Raw genomic sequence first — 5,480 nt, 5'->3', positions numbered from 1 at the left:
TCTCATCTTATGTTATCAAAGAATTATGACATATAATAACCATTTCTGGAAATAATACTCTGAAGAGCATTTTAGGACTACTAATAAAATAGCTACAGTTTAGAAAATGTACTGTATGGGGGCGCCTGGGTGGCTCAGTCAGTTAAGTGTCTGACTTCAGCTCAGGTCATGATATCACGATTTGTAGGTTCAAACCCTGCGGGGGGCTATGCTGACAGCTTGGAGCTTGGAGCTTGGAGCCTGCTTTGGGTTCTGTGTCTCACTCTCTTTCTGCCCCTCCCACACTTGTGCTCTGTCTCTCAAAAATAAAAAAAAAATTAATAAAAAAAAAAGAAAATGTACTCTATGCAGTACACTGAGTGAAGTATTTTAGGTACATATGTGATACATTTTACAGTTACAAGTACTTGTATCTATCATTATCCCTGTTTTGCAAATGAGAACAGTGAGGTATAGGAAAGCAAGAAAATCATATAAGATCTAATAATAAGTGAAAGAATTTCAATTTTTATTCCAGTGTGTCTGATTCCAAGGATCTTGTTCTCTTGACCTGAACACTGGGCTTGTATTCTGGTCTTCTGAACCTTTATGATTTCAGGATATAGACCTCTGTTGGGCTAAGGTAACATAGCCTCTTATTATAGATTAGGGTTTTTTGCCAGAAAATCAGATTCCCATTCTCGGCCCTGTTTCCAAAATCTGCAAAGATAAAACATTTTACTAAGAAAACCAGTTTTAGAGCAGGTTGGTTAATAGCAGAACTCTAACAAATCTGATCCTTTCTTACTGTGACCAGTACTCAGGTATCCGTAACATGTAAGAGTTTTGGTTCCTGCAGAAGCCAGTAACAGACAATTTCTATCGTTAGAGATAGGTAAATTTTCCCCTTTTCCAACTGTCTCAGTTACCTGTTTCAAAGACGTCCTGTTTACAACCTCAAGTCCTGAGCCTCATTATGCTGGGGGATGCTCCGTGACCTTCCCACCCCGAGGCATCTTGGTCGCCCTCTTCCCATCTAGGGACGTTATGGCCTTGTTCCCAAGGAAGGGACTACACATCTTTCTTCCTGGTTCCAGACAACCGAAGACACGAATTGGAAATATCAAATCTAAGCCCCTTCTGCTTCTTTTGATAGCAAAGGCAATCTCATCTTTGGGGGCAAATGCAGTGGGACACCACAAGGTAGGGGAGCCTTCGGTTCTTTGCCAGTCTCTGCCAGTCTGTAACTCAAGGCTGCCTTTTCCATGCTCTTGAGGCCCAGGCACATTCTGGTCTCTAAGCCTCAATTACTTTAAGGATGTAAACATGGAAAGCACGCATAAAGCAGGCAAACATCTAAGTGATCAATCTCAGAAATCCTCAGAGATTCTTGGCAAGAGGCACAAGAAAATTGAGAAGTCCTTTTCTTTCAAGGGGGTTCAAGATCGCTGCAGAGTCAAGTACTCCTAGAAAGAGAAGACACTGTCCAGTCCTTTGGCTTCTACAATCAATAACTGTTTCTCACAACACTTGAACTGTGAGAGCTGGGACAAAAATGTTAAGATTAAGCAATCAATTACATGTATTTCCATATACACCTGAGTTCCACATGGGTAGCAGGTTTTAAAACAAGATAACTCCCCACTCAATGACAGTTGAAATTTCCAGGATACCTGACTTAATTCTGAGATCTTAAGAAATATTGAGACTAAATATTCTCAGAAATAATTGTCGAGTCGTTATACGTTTCTGTACGCCATTAATTTTATTTTCTTCCTGGATATAAAAATCTGTATGGAAGCCAGTGCCTCATTACTTTTCCAGGAACATCTCTGAGCTGAGATAAGCATTCTAATCAGGGGCTGAAATCAGATTTCTAGATAGGCTTAGATTTCCCACTTAGGAGGGACTTACAAATTATCCAGCAATGATGGGCATCTCCTCTGCGGTGGCTCAGCTCTCAGCCTCTCTTTGCTTCTCTACAACTTTTTCTAGCCTTTAGCATTATTCATTCACTACCATTTAATTTCCTATGTATGTATTATCTGAGGAGAAAGAAAACATGTCTTTTACTTTGATTTTCTCATCTATAGGAATGCCATTTGGACACAGTGCTTGCTGTCTTTCTTTTCTCCTATCCAGGTGATAGCAAAGGCCAACCTGACTCAGCTCAGCACACCAGACCCAGTACCCTTCCGTCAGGAGGTCGTGAAGGCCTGACAGTCACCCTCTGTTTCAGCCTGTGGCAGCTCAGCTCTGTCCTTAGAACCCTACCTCTCCTCTGGAGGGGGCTATGCTCCTCTTTCCTAGAACTCCCACCCCTTCCTTTCTCTTTTCTTTGTCCTCTGAACCTTCTTTCTCCTGTTTGATCATTCGTTATCTTAGTGGTTTCTGTCATTTTTGCTGTTCCGTTAGAGACAGAGTGATTCCTAGTCTGTACCTGAACATCACTGTTCTAATTCCTTGTTAAATTACTATCTGTTCCCTTATTATTTACTTCTGTCCAGGTGCCCCTGGAACAGTGAGAGTAGAAATGGTTCTCTCAAGACAGGACCCAGAGAACAAATGGGGAAAATCCTCAGCTGATACACACTTAAAAGAAATTCTTAGGTTAAATTTCAGACATCCTCAGCTTCTAAAGTATAATGACTACAAAAGTGGTGAGATTGTATACACTATGTAACAAGTTCTTCTATTTTATTTTACTCTTTATGTTTGATCTTCATGCTACTTTTTTGTTTTTGGTGGAATATTTTTCAGAATTTAACCTAACCAGCAACTAGAGTGACTTTCCCCAAGCCCCATAGCCATTGTATGTATAAGAAGTGGCCATGTTGAAAGATGGTTTGGGAAGCAAGGGGATGCTCTACATTTAATTCTTGAGTGACATTTCACCCTGTGTTTACCCCAGCATGCTTTCTGATACCCAGATTTTTATCTGAAGAATTTATCTATCCAGAGTCCCACTTGAAATCATAGCTATATTTTCTTATCCCCTGCCCCCATGTAATCTACAGGCCTTCTGATTCTCTTTGTCAAGCATTCTAGTATCTTTCTCTCTCCACCACTTTTCTTAATATCTTCTGCTTAACAGCAAGTCCCTTTTGCACACATGGTCCTAGTAAAGAACGGGAAATAGCAAAACCCAGCTTCACGATAACCTTGATAAGTTCCTACAAATGTTTCTTCCTTAGGTTAAATTGCATTATCCTCAGTAATTCACAAGAAAACTCCAGTATCCTAGGAAACCAGAGAACAGCAAGCTGAGAGTTTTACTTGGCCACTGAAGACATGGCAGGACCTCTATTGGAAGCAGTGAGCTTGCTGAGCCCAGTTCAAAGCTGTCGTCTTAATCCTCAAGCCCTTACCTTGTTTCCCAATGACAGCCACCTTCTTTTCACCTCCCTGTACACTCCTGTCAGAAATGGAGATGGGGATGGTGACAGGGACACGGACCATCTGAAGTAAATCTTCTTGCTCTCTTTAAACCTTTGAGCTGAGAGTAGCAGATGATGTGTTGTAGGGAGGGAGTTTCCACCTATGCCCTTTGCTCGATGTCATCCTTTTCCATATAGGCCTCATTTGGGGGCTGAAGATTAGCCCACTCAAGTAGCCAGCAGGGAGGGAACTGCCCCTCAGGACACCAGGAACCTCTTTTCTTGTGTATTAAATCCTCCCTCTAACTCCTCTGCGTGGGACCTGTGTATAATACATTTTGTACACAACTGCTCCCTTTAATGGTTACATGGAGGAAAGATAGGGGTATTACAGGTGATAAAAAGAAGAATCAATCATCTCCACAATTGCGGTGTTTTTTGATCAGGCTACCTCCAGCAGCTATAGCACAGGAATCATCTTATAGCCAGGTTAACTGAGAAGAAAAAAAATGGAGAACAAAATTTTACGTTTTCACACACACACAGGTATTGAATAGTTAGAAATTCTCAGGCACAGTGCTAGAGACTTGCAAATGCAGACCTCAGCTTTGGTGAAAGCCTGGAATTGGCAGGGAAGCGAGATGTTTTCTTTTGTTCTAACCTTCTTTATTCCCAGCCATCACTGGTAGGAACCAAAAAGCACAGAGCGCCTTGTTCACCAGGCCACTCTTTAGATTGGGTCAGAAACAGTGTGGCTTCCTCATGAGAGCAGCTTTTGCCCACGGAGCTCTGATGTGTGCTCCATTCTGTCCCCCTCCCCACACTTTCACCTCCCAGGATGGCAGTTATTTTTGCCACTGACAGTTAACTACTCAGTCCTCTCTGCGCCCAGCAAGCAAGTGCCCCTCCCCTTCCAAATCAATGTCTTTCTTTTGCCATTCCCCTTACTCCATCACATTCCCCATCTAATAGAGAGACTTGTTAGGTAGGACATGTTATCCCCCCTTGAGAAAATAGCCTCATGATCTTGATAAGATCCAAAACTAGAATAAAATGTATACCTTATGTCTACCAACCACCAACCTACCTACAACTTATTCCCCATGATACATAATTTCAGGTTTTATCATATCGGCTCTTACTGAAGAGAATTTTTCTTGATATCTAGGTTTGCTCCAGCCCAGTCTTTTAAAAGTCAAGAAATTCTAATCTCACTTTAGGCAATAATTTAATGGGTTGCATTTTCCTCTTTCTTAAGATTAGGTGATTTCTCATGCTACTGTCCACTTTCCAGATCATCACAGATGAGCAAAGGTGAGACAGAAAATAAACCAACATAGAAGACAGCAGCCATCACTCAGGTAGATAGTGAATGCACGGCAAAGTTACCTTGCAAAAATGGTGGTGGGCGTAAGGCCCCTACCAAGGAGTGCTTTGGTTATTTGTAGGTTCTGTTTCCTCAGGCATAACTGATCTCCTCTGAAAGGAAAACCAATAACTTTAGCCCTTCTCCACTTAAGTGATTTAGTCTTCCTTCCATACTCTCTTCCTCCTCATTGAAAGCATATCTCAATCCACCCCTATCTCTGCCCAAAAAAGGATGCTCCAGTACTGATTTCCAGACCAGCGGGAAGCTTCTCTGATATCTTCAACCTCCAGATGCTTCTCCATTCAAAAGTGTTTCATTGCAGCTGGCTTTTTACGGCAGGGTGCACTGATCCTGTAGCTAGTCTGTTCATGGTGCTCAGATATGTGGATGACCACAGTTCTCTTCCAATCCTCTAAGACATCATGGGGGCCCCCATTTCCAATCATCCTTTACTCTAGATGGCAGATGGGGGTGGAATATTGCTAAGGGTTCTGGAGCTTTCTTTACCTCATCAGTTACTCCTCAGGGTTCTGCCATCCCAGATTAAGTTTACAAAAACCAACTGCCTCTGAAAGAGCAATTTCTTAAAGGAAATGCTTTCACTTGCTCACTCTTAATCACATGCTTAACTACATCTGTATTTGGACATGCATGAATTTTTGAGCTTAAGGAAAACCAATCCTGCTGGTCAGAAATATCCTAAACCTGTCACTTCAGGGAACAACCCCTCACTAATATAACTTTCCCAGTCACCA

At 41.9% G+C, this 5,480-nt stretch overlaps 1 long non-coding RNA gene across 2 annotated transcripts; it reads right to left on the bottom strand.

Moving 5' to 3' along the window:
- Positions 1–486: 486 nt before the first annotated feature.
- Positions 487–5,279, bottom strand: LOC106988942 (uncharacterized). 2 transcript variants are annotated; one of them, XR_001432428.3, is made up of 4 exons: positions 3,958–5,279; positions 3,348–3,850; positions 1,894–2,024; positions 487–699 (listed from the first exon to the last, which is right to left on the bottom strand). It is a non-coding gene; the product is annotated as an uncharacterized LOC106988942 (long non-coding RNA). The 2 variants fall into 2 exon arrangements; XR_003413939.2 differs by having other exon boundaries at positions 3,348–5,269.
- Between the last annotated feature and the right edge of the window lie 201 nt (positions 5,280–5,480).

The sequence above is a fragment of the Acinonyx jubatus genome, chromosome D4, assembly GCF_027475565.1.
Source record: "Acinonyx jubatus isolate Ajub_Pintada_27869175 chromosome D4, VMU_Ajub_asm_v1.0, whole genome shotgun sequence".
NCBI classification, from domain to species: domain Eukaryota; kingdom Metazoa; phylum Chordata; class Mammalia; order Carnivora; family Felidae; genus Acinonyx; species Acinonyx jubatus.
The sequence above is the reverse complement of the archived record's forward strand: the minus strand, read 5'-3'. Positions and strand labels throughout refer to the sequence as shown.